Source organism: Polypterus senegalus, chromosome 14, assembly GCF_016835505.1.
Source record: "Polypterus senegalus isolate Bchr_013 chromosome 14, ASM1683550v1, whole genome shotgun sequence".
Classification (NCBI taxonomy): Eukaryota; Metazoa; Chordata; class Cladistia; order Polypteriformes; family Polypteridae; genus Polypterus; species Polypterus senegalus.
Window position 1 is genome coordinate 101810548 of NC_053167.1, and position 16384 is coordinate 101826931.

The following is a 16384-nucleotide window of genomic DNA, read 5'->3' on the forward strand; positions in this document are numbered from 1 at the left end:
TATTTTACTGTAATTAAGTGTTGAAAAATAATCTGTCAAGCATTAAAGAAAATAGCTGAAAAGAAACAACAGCTCAGTTGTGAGAATTCCCCTATTAAAAAATTCCATTGAAGTAAATGCAGTATGACGTGATTTATGTTCTTACAGAAAGGAAATAAATAAGAACTAGGAGCTTTCTAGGATGTGAATTCTGTGCTTATCCACCATCTTGTTAAAAGTCTGAACAGACAGGCACTGTAAAGTGGCTATAACATTTTTATTTCAGTATAGAACTATTCTAATTAAAAGTGGTGCACCCAAATGAAATGCAGTATTTTTAGGTACCGACTTGCCCAAAGTGATTTGTTTTAGTCATCTACAGTTAAATGGTGCCACATGCTGCTTTCCCAATCTACAATGAAAGTGATAATCAGAGGATAAAACAATAAATGTAATAAAATGCCCAGTCTATACAGTAGGTGATCAGTGTACCTTTAATTATTCATAAACAGGCTTATTTGAAAATGGGAGCTTTGTATTTGCAGTGATGGTGGTTTTCAAAGTTTCCTTATAATTTAGTGTAATATGTGTGGTGTAGACTGAAGAACATCCTGTTAAAAATGTTGGCCAGTTACATAGAAACTTTTGCTCACTTCCTAGGTAAATTCATTTGTAGGTTGGAGGAAAGCAGAAGAATAGATTTAAGTTAATTTTTTATTCATTCATTTTTAATAAATGTTAAAGTAGTGCTAATAAGATTTTTGTTATGATATTATATTTTTGAAGGCCCAGTCCCAAAAGGCCAGTGTGCTTATCTTTTTTAAGAGTAAATACATTTAAAAGATACCTTAATATATGAAACAAGCGATACCATGCACTGAGCTGCAAGATGTATGTAATTAATCATTTTGTAACTCACTTATCCGTTACAGCCCTGACACCCATCCTGGCAGCAGGTTTAAGAGAAGAACCAACCTTGACCAGGCTGACAGCCATCACAAGTCATACCCACATTGATTATTACCAGGCCATTTTAACAGAACAGAACAGAACACAACATTCTCACAACAGTTTAATTCAATTCAAAGTAGAAGAAGGCCAAGACTCTCCAGGTACTGTAGCTGGGTGTAAGTCAGAAGCTGAGCTTGGTCTGAATGCTAGCTTAATCCCGAGCCAATCACATAAACTGTACCTGGACACAGGATCGATTTACAATCACCATTTAAATCTGTGCATTATTAGGATTTGAGAAGAAAACTGGGTCAGAGAATTTAACCCAGGACACTGTCAGTCTAACCTGCAAATTGGTAAAACATATTATAATGGATGGTAAAAGAGCTGCAGATTAATATACTCTTACCACAGGTGTAATAAATATTGTAATAAACTTACATAAGGTTTAGTGGTCTTTACAGAGGATTTTACAGACTACCAAGATCAACACTGTAACCCAGTAAAATACAAGGTTTGCAAATAAGAGAAATCCTGAAAACATACCAATGCTTTGGTAATTATGAGCTATCATCATCATCATCATCATCATCACCATGAGGATATCAACTGTTAATAAATACTAAGCAGATACTAATTATAGGTTAGTGGCCTAATAGTGTGCAATTAGAGAATTAATCCTTAACAATCTGCATGTAAATTCCTTAAAGTTAATAGACTATTAGTGATTGAGCCTAATAGTTTGATATTCAATACCTGATTGCTGTTGTCTGTTAATTATTTATTAACTTTAAGTAAATCCTGTCTAATGAAGCTCAGTTCATAGTGGGCACCAACACATATAAGATTATACAGCACAAACACACATACTGGATGTATATTTTAGCATAGTCTGAATCTGCAACCTTTTTTTATTCACATGTGTACAGAGCTAGACAGCAATACAAAGTTTCAATATGTAATTGTTAATATTAGTTGTTAAATACATTTCAAATTATTAATAGGTTGTTTGTGTTTTTAAAATTACAAACAACTACATAATAATTTACCTATTTTTAATCAATTTTAGTAGTTTATTTTTATTAATAAATGATGACAGATTCTTCTTACATTTTAAGTCAATGTCCTATTACATGACTTCTAGTCATGGGGTATACCCCGTGGACCATGTCAGTTTAAACAAGTGAAAATCACTGTCCGTGTCGCATTTAGGGACCATGACCATCCAGAATGGTCGTGCTCACCCTTTATACTGACAGCCAATAGTGTGTGTGTGCTGCCTGATGGATCCAGTGCTGTATGAACAGTGCTGTATGAACAGTTAACAGGTACGGCGAGTTCAGCCATAATCTCTGCCTTTTTTTTACCATTCTGTCATGGTATGTGAAACACAAGACATCAGACAGATAAGCTTCTCTTCTCTTTGTGAAGTCCAAAACACCCAGCTTCATTATTCTTCGCAGCTGTCTTATGTGCTTTGTACTTCAGGATGAGCAATCATTGGTTATCGGCACTCATGCACGCAGAGCCTGCCCCTAAAACTAAAGACAAAATGAAACCTGATCAGTTTTATTGGTGCAAGATGCAGAATAGTTAGAGTGAATTGCTGGGCATGTCACATTGCAAGACCAGCCTCAAAGAAGAGCACCGCCAACTACTCTGCCTAAAGACTGGAAGAGAACCAGGGGATGAAATGTAGTCAAAGCCAGAAAGGAGTTGAAATGGAGAAAACAAGACTTATTGAACCAAAGTCTAATCACTAATCAGAAATCACAGTCATATGGAAAAATTCAGAAAACTGAAATTCAAGAGAGACATTCAAACAATGTTTGTTTGTTTTTTTTTCATTCATATCACAGATACAAATGAATCATCATTCTGATGAAATAAAAAGTGGTGCCATCTAAAAGTACATTTCTTGGCAAACAGGACAGCATGCCAGTGACAACAATGATAACATGACAGTGCCCATACGCAACACAAAGTAATGTTGCAACACCATGAAATAAGTGATCACTGTGATTAGAAACATACTGCAAAGGTAACTGCACAGAAGTGTACCCTACATAAATACACTCATATTCACACATAAACTTTTGCTTAGGAGAATTATTTCTAAGAGAAATAAATTCTCAAGGTCAACATCTCATTACACCAACTGCCTGTGAGTGGCTAAGATTATGTAAGTAAAGGCTATGACTGAAAATCGCTGGAGAAGTCACCTAATGGGACATGATCTTAAACTGTTACACAAAATGTGTGGTGAAAAGGCATTCAAATATTAAGAGTTAATGTTAGTGGCTAGCACTTAATTAATAATGTGCATTTCCTAGCAGTATTATAAATCTGACCCAAAAGGGACAGATGCCCTGTCACTGGCTAAATGATAAAGCATTGAACCAGTGTTTTACATATAGGCCCGTATGACCCGTATGAATCTGGATTAAGCAGGTTTGATAGACGACCTGAAAGGTTATAGGAAAATATCATTTTTCCATGTGAACATGTATCCTTTCTTATTTTTTAGTAATGCTCTCCTTAAAAGTGTGCCGTTAATAATGTATAGTGTGCAAGTGTGTGCTGCGGATTGTGATGTTTCGGCATGCCAAGTGTAACTACAGCTTCATTTCTGAAAGCTCCCACTGACACTTTCTCTCTCGCCTTTACTCTCTCTCGCTCATTCCAACTGAGATGTGTCCTGCCAGTGTGATGTGCATTCAAAATCCTGTATACAAATGATGTAACTCCCAAAGAAGGCTGTACCTGGTGCTATGCAACAGAAGATTTCTTTCAGCTCGCCACTCTGACTTTGTGGAATGACTCTGCTGGAGCAACCGTCAAAGGCAGTAGTTTTCCCAGACTTCATTGGTCACTTTTATAAGTCCATTCGTTCAGGCTCCATATTAAAGCATAAAATTGAAAAATCGCTTATTAATCAGGATGTTTAAGATGTCATATGCTTGTGCTGATTTGCTGGGATCTATAAAGGAGAACGAAAAAAAAAAAACCAAAACAACGGCATTGTCTGTTCGGTATTGTTAAGATCCAGATGCTGAAAAGCACTGAGTGCTCCCAGATGCTACACTAAGTAATGCACTTATATTCACCTAACTGTTACCCAGATAATCTGAATAGTTGTTGCCAAGGCAATGGATTTTCAGAGCTGCTGTTTTATATTGTCAAGAATTAGAGGGCCTAGTCCTTCTCTTTTCGGCATCTTTACTTGACTTAGTGCATTGAAGTAGATTTTGATGAGGTGCTGTCTCCATATACATGTTAATTAGAATATCAGCATCAGTATAGTTGAAAGGATAAAAGTCCACCTTAGGGGTTTCAGGGTCCAATGAATGACATTTTAATATTTGTTGTAACCATATACTGTGTATGTGTTATGTATATAGAAATTTAAAACAATAAAATATATATATACAACAATAAAAGGGTTACTATAATTTTTATTGAGCTTGGCTCAGTGTTAATGTTATTGGGCACTATTTACCTATTCAACTATAGTATGTATATTAAATAAGCTTTAGCACATGGTACCTTTGTACAACTCAAATCATTAAGAGTAACATTTTGTTTGTAGCTAAGAGCATTATTATAATGCGAATAATTTACATAAGTTTGAGACCTGAAAAGCAAAATTATATATGAAAACAACTAATGCAAATTAATAAATGGAATAAAGCCCCCAAGCTTCCAGTCACCGTTTCAAAGCTCACTTAAGAGGGAAAAGAAAGGCGTAATTAAGAATTACTAAGATGTGATTTGTGGTGCAGCAGCTCAAGCTTTTGGATGCATGTTTTAAAATCATCACGCCATGCTCAACTTTAATCTAAGTGGAAACAATTAAGAAGAACATGGAATGAAAAAAAGATCTGTAAAATACTGTTTTTGTTTCATTTTCTCTTTTTCTCACTGGAACGTTTACGAAAAGAGTTTCATGTACAGTAGTTGAGTAGCCTGTGTAGATTCATCTTTAATCAGCTAATTAAGTTTCTCATCTAATTTTCAAACAATATCGCATGACCAGCCAACCACATGACATCTGTGACATGTACAAGGCTACAGTACTGTCTGTTTTCCAGGAAATAATTAAAACAAGAGCACCATACAGTGATAAAAATTCATAGTGCCTTTGCTGTTTTTCTTGCTCCACACTAATAAAAAAATCTAAGACCCCCCCCAAGAAAAAAACATCAGACCCAGAAGAAAAAAGCGATCGATGTCAATCCTAAATAATAGAAATGCAGCTACACAACTTGTTTGCTGGTAAATAAACATTTATAAGCACAGTGCTTGCTCTCTGCTAACCTGGTCATCTTTACTGGTTTTCATTTTGATGTGATCTAGACAGCATGAGACACACCAGGGGGTTTTACTCAGGTTTTCAATAAATCAAATCCCAGTCTTTATTTACGTGGTTCACTCCGTTAGGTATTTTTGCACCTCATTTATCATGCTATGGTATTTAAAGGATATTTTTAAAGCACGCTCTTTAGAAATAAGCACGTCCTAGTTTTACATTTATTTGTGACAAACGGATGAGGTGCTTAAGAGAAGCTTTTATGATAGAATTGATTAGCTGGTTATTCCTGGTTACAAGATTTTCAGCTTTGTGACGGGCCAGTGCACAGCAGAGAGGCCAAATTTCCATGTCTTTAGGCGAACAAATCTAATAACAGAAATAATCATTCCACTACTGTGAGGAACTGCTAGGTAAGATCAGTGCTTTCGTAATGAATTTGTTTTTATTAGGAAATGAAGGGTGAATATTGGGAAGGAAAATTAAGATAGCATAGCATGGTGGTGCAATGGTTAGCAAACAAATGGGTTCAAATCCCAGCCAGGTTCATCCCAGCATGCTCTCTCTGTGTCTGGGTGGGTTGATTTACAACACAGGCTCCATTTTTCCTTCCTTTAAATTGTGACACTAGTGCCTCTTCTGTCCCTGTACTGGGCATAAGTCCTTCATGACCCCACTGAACCAAAGATTTACAGCATATAAGCAGGCAAAGATCTGTTGACTTCTGTTCATTGTAGCAGGAAATTCATACCCATTTAAGAGTTTGCTGACTCTCAATTGTTTCGGTGTGTGATTGTGGCCGAATGCATAAACATGCACTGTGATGTACTGGTGCCTTATCTGGGGCTGGCACCCTGATACTGCCAAGATGGACTCCACATCCCCATGAATGTGAATTAGAATGAACAGGCTTAAAATGGATGAATGAATGACTTAACTATAGTAAGTATAGGAAATTTTGAGATATGAAACCAAGAATAAGAGCACCTATGCTATAGACCAAATGATTAATTTGTAATTTATTTATTTATGTCTTTTGATATTTCATTTTTTATGTTATATTCGGCAGCACAGTAGTGCTGCTGCCTCGTAGTTAGGAGACCTGGGTTTGCTTCCTGGGTCCTCCCTGCATGGAGTTTCCATGTTGTTTCCGTGTCTGCGTGGGTTTCCTCCGGGTGCTCCGGTTTCCTCCCATAGTCCAAAGACATGCAGGTTAGGTGCATTGGCGATTCTAAATTGTCCCTAGTGTGTGTTTGTGTGTATGCCCTGCGGTGGGCTGGTGCCCTGCCTGGGGTTTGCTTCCTGCCTTGCGCCCAGTGTTGGCTGAGATTGGCTCCAGCAGATCCCCATGACCCTGTAGTTAGGATATAGTGGGTTGGATAATGGATGGATGTTATATTCATAAATGAGGATGTGCTTCAGTGAATGTTGGGCGGAAGAACTCTCAATCCATTTTAAACAAATGACTTACAGTGATGTAGCACCATCGGCAACATAAGAGAAAAGCATGGACAGAACACCATTCTATTACAGGACACTGTCTTGTATTTGCATGCTTAATCACACAAGACCTGTTTACAGTTGCCTTTTAATTTAACATACATGCTTTTTTTTAGAAAAATGGAGCACTTCCATGTATACATGAGGAGAACATTCAGATTCCACTTAGACATTGCCCATTCCTGTCCCATTGTAGTGGTGAGGTAGTAGCACTAACTACAGCTCCACTGTGCCACCCGCTGTCCTACACTCAATGATATATTTAGTTTCTGAATGCTTCACGTAATAATAGTAAGTACAGCACTATTAAACAATTGTAGGGCAAAATGGATATACAATCATGGGAAAAGAAAGTACAGCCCCCCTTCAATTCTGTGATTTTATTAATCAGGGCCTAGATCACAATTGTGTTGTCATCATTAATTCTATGAACTGTGAAATCTAACCTCAGGTGACAAATGAAATAACAGATTTCAGTATGTTGCTATCTTTTTAGAAAAGGTAAGCAAACATTCAGAATCCATGTGGATGTGTATAAGTAAACGTTATAATTTAGGAATACGTAGAACCGCCTTTAGCAGTAAAAAGTTAAAGTAAACGTTTTCTGTACGAGTTATCAGTCACTCACATCATGGGGACCGAGGACAGATGTTGATTTGCTGATGTGCTTGGGATCATTGGCCTGTTTCATGATCCAGTTTTATCCCAGCATACGCAGTTAGACAGACGTCCTTAGATTTGCTTTGATATAAAGTGGAGTTGATGGTTATCTTGATGACAGCAAGTTTACTAGTTGCTGTGGTTTCAAAACAAGTTGAAATCATTACCTCTCTGCCACCATGCTTAACAGATGGTATGAGGTGTTTTTTCTAAACATAGCACAGTACATGATAACCAAACATCTCCATCTTTAACTCATCAGTCCAAAGGATATTGTGCCAGAATTTCTGTGGCTTGTTCAGTTGCAATCTAGCCAGCCTAAATTGTGCTGTCGTTTTATTTTTGGAGAGAAGTGAGTGTCATCTTGCCACCCTTCCATGACAGCCCTACTTTTTTCAATTTGTTTTTTAATTGTACTGTGAAGAACAATTAACCAACGTACCAAGGTCTGTAGGTAACGTGATGTAGTTCTTGGGTTTTTCTTAATTTCTCTGAGCATTAAATGGTCTGACTTTAGGCTGAATTTGCTCAGAAGACTGGGAACTGTTTTCAGAACTCTCCATTTAGAAAAAATCTTTCTCAATGTGGAATGGTGAATTTCAAATGGTGTTTGGAAATGGCATTATGGCCCTTCCCAGATTGATAAGCAGACACACATTCTTCCCTGAGGGCATGGCTGATGTCCTTTCTTCTTGGCATGATGTGAACACAACCCTGAGTGCTCCAGATGACCAAACTGACAAAGGTTTGTATAGCGGTGGTCTCCCTTCCTGGTAATTAATGAATCTTGTGCATTTGATTAGTAACACCTCACTGCTAAATACTTGGCTAACTTGTGTGGAAGTTGAAAGGATTCACTTATTTTTCCCCACATGGTTTCTAAATATGTGCTTACTTTTTTGGCAAAAAAGTAATTATAATAACAGCATATTAAAATCTGTTATGTTTTATTTGTCACTTGAGGTTAGATTTCTTTGTTTATAGGCATTAGTGATGATAACACAATTGTAATTTAGACTCTGATTAATAAAATTACAGAATTGAAGGATGGTGTACTTTCTTTTCCCTTGACTGTATATAAATTAATGATATTTTTCTTAATAATTATTTCTAATATTACCTATTAAGAAATTTCACTCTTTTAGGTTATTACTTTTTAGGTCTGCCATATTAGTTTTCTGTTCACTGTAATACATTTAGTGATTTAGTGTATATTTGATATTATCTTTTTTTCAATTTCTTCTTAATTCTTCTTAATGCAGGCCTAACATTCTCAAATACCTCAGTCTTTTCAATTATATACTGTTTGAGAGTCTTCCCACAGGGTATATTTTGTGGATATATTTTACATTTTTTTTTCACTTTTCTATCTACTGACCCACTTATTCCAATTCAGGATTGTGATGAGCTGGACTTTATCCCGGAAGCATCAGGCATACTCGCACACACCCACACAGTATTTGGAAGTGGGAGGAAAACCACGTGGACATGAGGAGAATGTGAAAACACCACAAAGACAGTAACCAGATTATAATTTTTTAATTTTAATTTTTGTTAAGTTACAGTAGTTTGATAGTTTAGCAGTGATTTCCTTCTCTGGTCTGGTCACTGCTTGTGTGGATTTGGCACATTTTCCTGTGGTCAGTGTGGGTTGTCTCTAGTACTTTGGTTTTCTGTTCATATCCCCATGTGTTAGTGTAGGTAAGTTCAATTGTTGCCTTTACACTCACCTTGTACGATGTAGCGTTATGTACATGAGTGTACCCAGTCATGGGCTGACTCCCCATCCAGGGTTTATTCCTGCCTTGTACCCCAGTCTACCACCAGGATAGCCTCCAGCACCCCAAAACATTGGAATGAGCAGGAGCAGGAACTGAATCACTGGGTAGACACGCTAAGGGTATATTACAAGGTTTATACTTGTTAGCATTATCTGTTATGGAAAGCCTTACTACAGACTGCTACACACCTTGTCTTTGCATATTTAAGTACTGCTTTGTTTGTTTGTAGGCATATTTTTCACAGATTAAAGCATATTTATTTATTATATTATTTTTTGCCTATAGGATGAAGCAATATGAAATGCAAATAAATACTTTTGACTTTTCTAGTTTAGGAATATTTTTGTATGTTGTGAGATTTTGGCATATAAAAATCATTTGCGAAACATAGTTTAAAAACAGTAATATATGTAATACTTCAGGATAAATTATAGAAGTCCGCAGAATAAAAGAAAAAATATTTATATATATATATATATACACGTATACTCTTTATCTGTCCATGTCTCGTTCTTGTTATATATATATACTGTATATTATTAAAATGAGTACCATAGTATTTTGTGTATTTTGACTTCGATAAAAAAAAAAAAAATCAAAGGAATCTTCTATAATAGCAATATGTTTTATTCCAATTTCAAACAATTGTGAATACAAGTGTGCTGTCAGATTTGTTCCTTATAAACAAGACTGTGAAACTTCTGAAACGATGGCCCCTTTTCCATGAAGTGGATACTTTTCTTTTATGAATTTTTACCCAAATTAGCTTAATGAAAGTAATAACTGCTTTTTGGGAGTACAAACTTCCAGGATAATCACCTCAAAATCCATGTATGGTTACAGAACGTGATCATTTTAAATCATGCAACACATCTTCTATTCTTTTATATTGCTTACCATTGCACTGACGTGGTGTATACTGTCGGCCTTTTTCCGTTATATTCTGGCTACATATTTAAGAAGCTGCTTTAAACCCTAGTGTGTAGCCTTTTTTTTTTTTTACTCTGGAGCCTTGTGCAAAGCCTTATTAGTTGGCCTTTTGACCTCACTGGACAGCTTGTCAAGAAGCATTTAAAAAGACAAAATGTTAATTGGCAAGAGTTTCCATAGCAAAAATATTGATTCATGTTTTCAATTTAATTCTTTAAGGGTAGCTTTTCCTTGATGTATGATATTGTATGTGCAGATGTAAAAAGGTTCCACAATGCTCATCAGTTCTTTAAAGCTTTTTAATGTGCTAGGAGCACAGGGCATAGTCTTCTATTTAAACATAAACTACCGTACATTACAAGATTCTGTACTTAAGAGAAAACCTGCTAATACAACAGTTGTTAATTCTATAAACCATTTTAAGTGATCCATAAACCAGTCTCCTCTGTGTTAGTACAGGAGTTACAGTGTCCCATGTGTTCTCCCTAGAATATTAATCCATTTTTATATAGCAGAATTGTTATGAGTCAGTATTGGAAGATGTTTAAATGAGTTAAGTTTGCAAAGTGTGTCATCGTTGAAATTTAAAAAAATTAGTGGACCATAAACTACATCAACAACAACAAGCATTTATTTCTTGTATAGAGGAAAATCACACAAGTAGTGCAGCAATGGACCTTAACAGACCCTTTTTTGACAGCTCCGCACCTTGCGCACCTAAAAACACAAGAAACCCCCCCTCCCCCCAAAAAGTACCCTTGTATTTTTGGAAAGGCAATTCAGAAAGAGGCCTCTTTCCAGGATTTTTGGTAAATACAATACAAAAAACAGAACACAAGTAATCCTCTTCACAGAGCTAGATGGCCAATCTGTCGTTGCCACCTCAGGAATACAATAGTACAAACTACAAAGCAAAATGCAAGAAGAGATTATATCACTCACTAAATACTGAATTATCACATATGAGGATTCCGATTTGTTTAGAGTTCTGGAGACCTCAGCCAAAAAAACTGCCATCACCCTACTGGCCATTCCACAGCTGAGTCAGTCCTGGGCCGGCCAATCTGATGAAAGGACCCTTCGAACTGATGATTCCAGTACTTCTTTATCTGCGAAGATATTTCCATAGGTAGGCAAACGTCTTGGCAGTAGAGCTGTGGCAGGAAGTGAGAGGAGAAGAGAAGAGAAACCGAGTAGGCAAGCAGTTTATAAAGGTCATATTATTTCTATTTTAGTACTAATGACTAACCACAGAGATGCAACATGTGCAGGTAGTCAGCAGCTCTACTCAGGGTATGCTAAACTAAAGTGGTGAGATTTAAAACCTGAGACTGAAAGGGCATCTCTTATAGTAGCAGGCAGACCATTACACCACTTCAGGGCCCTGTAACTAAAAGCTCGACCTCCCACTGTTATTTTATTAATCTACATGTTGGAATAATTTCTATTGTTTTATATTTCACTGTTTTCATTTTTGTTTTTCCTCCTCCTCATACATAGTCATAGGAAGACGATGCCTGTCAATATTTAATTAGTCACCTTACCAATAGTATTCTATCTAATGAAAATTTACATATGGTGTATAGCTTGCATCATAGCACACCTGACATTATTGTTTACTATCTACTGACAACATGAAACTCCTTATATGCCATTGAGTCCAACATTATGCATCATGTGCTAAGTCAGAGTCTGGAGTTTAAAATGAACATTAATTCAAAAAAAGCCATTTAGTATAATGCCCTGTCACTTACTGATGTCATGAGTGGGCATGACTTTCTCCAAGGTGAAATACTCCAAAGTCTTTGAGTAACTGATCATTAAACCTTACTTAAATTGATCTCTGCCATGTGTCCTTTCAAAAGTTATGAAAAGATAATATGTGTGCCTTAAAATGCCTAAGGTGGGAGTTCAAAATCAAACCCCTTTATCTTAACTGGTCTTAATCTATCTCTATCTATGCCAGGGTATATTGTCAATGAAGTACATATTCATGATAGATAGATAGATAGATAGATATTTTTGATAGATAGATAGATAGATAGATAGATTTCAGTATACTAAAGATGAATGGATAGATAAGCATTCTAATATTTTATTTACTCATGTAAGGCAGTCAATGCCAAAATAAGCATAGACCCATGTCCTTTACTTTTTCTAAGTATGCATTTTCAACCATTACATTTCAAGGCAGATTTAATTGTTTGACTGTATGGCGGCTTATGTGTCTCTAGGACAAATAAACCAATAGGCAGCATGTTAATAGACATTATTTCCTCTTACCTTCTCCATCACCAGTGTCTTTATAATCTACCTACCCCTCTCAACATTGGTCAACATCTTCATGTAGAGAGATGCCATTTTATTTCACATGCTGCTAACTAACTTGAAGGTCACACATTAAAGTCAGAGACAGGCGATTTTGTTAATCGAAGTGCTAATCTCATAGATACAAAAACATACTTTCCAATACACTATAACCACATTAGTGTACCAATATATGTGACTTTCTATTAACTAACCACAAGGGAATTAATACTGTTGGCTTATCCCTTGTTCTGTACTTTCTAAAATCAATAAGACTTTCACATTCTATACTCTTTCTTATAGCTCCTAGAATACTTAATTTTGTAGCACACGTTGAGATGGTGGCACAATGGTCAATAACTGGCACTTTACAGCACTTGCACCCTACTTTGACTCCCTCTTGGGGTGCTTTGTTCCTTTGACATGACAATACACAGATTGCTTCCAGCCACAGACCAGCAACACTTACATCTTCTATTGTATACATGTCTTCCTCTACCAGCCATGCTGAATTTTGGATGAACTGAAATAATGATAGTTTTTTTTTCATTTTTTGTGAAACATTAAAAGAACTTTGTTCATAGACTTATCCTTTTAAGGTAGGAAGAGACACAGGGACATTTGAATAGTCTTTATGTATCTTCTTCAACACCAACACTTGAAAAGGTTTAGGCCCTTCATATCTTGATATTAATATATTGGGATGTCATTCCTAGCAGAAAGGTGCAAAATTTAGATTGTGTATGTGTTTTTAAAACATAGCTGTGACAGTCTGTAAAACACCACTTTATGCTGTCTCACTCGTACTATTGTTGTTTGAGTCGTTAAGATGGCATTGGGTGTCGTGGACCCTGACACAGCTTACGAGAAAACGGGTATAATAAAGAGAGCCTGGCTGTAGTCAGTGTGCAGAGGCTACATGAAACACCTCTATGTCTCCATGTTCTTTGTCGAATGCTTTTGTGAAAACAGTATACACTCGTAGCATTTAAATATTCTTTCATGAATCTTTCATGCCTCCAGGCATTCAATACATTTCCTTATTTTGCATTTTAAAAAGGTATCTCTTATTACCTTATGTGTATATATTTTATTATGGTGGGGGGAGCAGGGGAATGAGATGCATGGAATATGGTTTTACTTTTCTGTTTACTTTTATATAACCCTTTCAGGAAGATCTTTAGTTGTTCCCCTCTGTAATTGCTGTAAAAACCTCTTAGTCTGTGGGAGGCATAAAAACCCTAATTAATGTCTACTGTATTACTCTGGAGAAATAGAATTTGTCTGATATAAATGAGCTTCATGGAAATTTGCTCTTGAGCACATTTTATGGTCCTGTCTCCTCCTCCCCTTTAAGCAAATAGTGCATTTTACTCGGCAGAATTTGGCTATTCTTCAGGATAGAAAAAAAGACAGTTATAGTTTTTTTTTTTTACTGTTATATAATGCATGCCTGTTGTTTCTACCAAAGCAAATTCTTCTGTTTTAAATCATTGTCATAAAACTTTTTTGAAGCTGGAAATTCATTTCAGGTTCAGAGCATTGCAGGTCGGAGGACTGCCTGGACTTTGACAATTAAACTTGGCAAAACAGACAATAAAAAGAGAAATGTTTCAGATATTTGTGAAAAAGAGTTTGCTCTGTGCTAAATATTTGAATTACTCACATATCCTCCTCTTGAAATACTGCATTCCTGCTTTCTCATAATACAGTACTTATGATTTTATATTTTTATTTATATATTCAATATTTTAGCTGTACAATATTTTGTGTTCTACATTAATAAAATCTAATGAGGGTGATATGCACAAGGGACTTCAGTTTCATAGTCAGTCCCATCACTGTCTGTGTGGTGTTTACATATTTTCACAGAGTTTTCTGGTTTTCTGTCACATCCTGAAGAACATCATGTTAGTTTAGTTTTTGTCTCTGTTTTGAACCTGTATGAATGCCCCTGAATTAGTATGAGTGTCCCTTGCAGTGGATCATGGTGCCAAAATTACACTGCCAAGCTACCACTCCTGCTCATGGGAAGCGGCACTAGAAAACTCTGAGAACCTTGGGAGTTCAATAGTGAAAATAATTGAATGGCTTCTTATTAGACTGTTCAGCACATACCTGCTATATTGTAACATGCCCAGGAGCTGGAGGTCAGCCTGTTGGCCTGGTTTGATGCTCCGTGCACACAGCCCTGGACATCACTTGCTTTCTATTCACAATCAAGGATGGACTAGGCAAGTGAGGAGACAGCAACAAGTTAGAAGGTGCATAGTGCAGGTTTTTTCACAGCCACAAACAGTGTCCAAAGGTGCTGTGCATTAAAAAAGTCTTCCGTAAATAGTTATCCATAAAAACAGTACAGTGAAGTAGATAAAACTGATAAATAAGTTAAATGAATAAATCCAGATTTAAAACCAGGAATGAAAGGTAAAACACAAATAGTCTTTCTCCCCTTCTCGGCTCCAGTGCTTCTCTCCCTTTCTCTGTCTCCCCTTTTCTACTCTACATGCATGCTCAACAGGACTGAGACCCCAGCAAAGCCCAGTCCTCATTTCAGCTCTTGTCCCAGCTACATCCATTGGTATCCACTGGGACCCACCAACTCTCTCTTCCTCTCCCTTCTATCGGTTTCTGCAGGTTGCCTGGAGCCCACTATCGTCCCTGCACCTTTCACTCTACAGGACTGACCTGCCCCTGAAGCAATAATCCCTTCACTCCACCACGGGACATCTCTGATCAGTTTGCCTCTGCTTCTGCTCCCTCTTTTCACTCATTTCTCCTTCTCCTTTCACTCATTTCTTCTCTACATTTTATCTTCCTCTTTTTTTTCTGACAGTTTTAAAGTGAGCTTGGGTTTATTTGGTTTTAATGTGGGTATGTAAGGCTCATTCCACGGATCTTGGCTTTCAGATGGCTCAGTCAGGCTGCAAGCATCCCTTCCATGTGAACTGGAAGCTTATGGGGGGCTTTGTCCATTCTAATATATTATGGATCTCCACAGGTTTTGTTTGTTTCAAGAAATTCTCCTACATTGTCGACTGGCCATATCGTGATTATAATGTTGATGGACTGTACAGTGCATATAAGAAGTATTCTCTCCTTTGAGGTTTTCACATTTTATTGTTATATAGCATTGAATCACAGTGGATTTAATTTGTTCTTTTTTGACACTGATAAACAGAACAAAGTTAAATCGGATCTCTGAAAAATTATTTAAACTAACTAGAAATATAAAACGTATTCAGTAAGTCAGTATTTATTTAATACACCTTTGTTACCTATGACATCCTTGAGTCGGTGTGCACAGGTCTCATGCATCTTTGCAGATCTTGGCACTGCATTATTTCCCCAATTCTACTTTACAACAGAAGTTCTCATTTGGATTGAGATCTCACTCAGCCACTCTAAGACGTGAGCATTGCTGTTTTTAATCCATGAACCCCATGATCATCAGAAGTGACTGTGTGCAGCGGGTACAGACTTATAAATACCTGGGAATGCAGCTGGATGATAAATTGGACTGGACTACCAATACTGATGCTCTGTGCAAGAGAGGACAGAGCCGACTATACTTCCTCAGAAGGCTGGTGTCCTTCAACATCTGCAATAAGATCAGACGGTTGTGGCAAGCGCCCTCTTCTACGTGGTGGTGTGCTGGGGAGGCAGCATAAAGAAGAGGGACGCCTCACGCCTGGACAAAGTGGTGAGGAAGCCAGGCTCTATTGTAGGCATGGAGCTGGACAGTTTGACATCTATGGCAGGGTAACGGTCACTGAGCAGGTTCCTGTCAATCATGGAGAATCCACTGCATCCACTGAACAGGATCATCTCCAGACAGAGGAGCAGCTTTAGCGACAGACTGCTGTCACCATCCTGCCCCACTGACAGACTGAGGAGATCGTTCCTCCCCCACACTATGCGACTCTTCAATTCCACCCAGGGGGTAAACGTTAACATTATACAAAGT

General features: G+C 37.1%; 1 protein-coding gene across 3 annotated transcripts in view; it reads left to right on the forward strand.

Annotated features, from left to right (window-relative positions):
- LOC120514913 (dihydropyrimidine dehydrogenase [NADP(+)]-like) overlaps nucleotides 1-16384 on the forward strand; it is a 1294590-nt gene that overhangs the window by 1129826 nt on the left and 148380 nt on the right. The window lies entirely within an intron of this gene.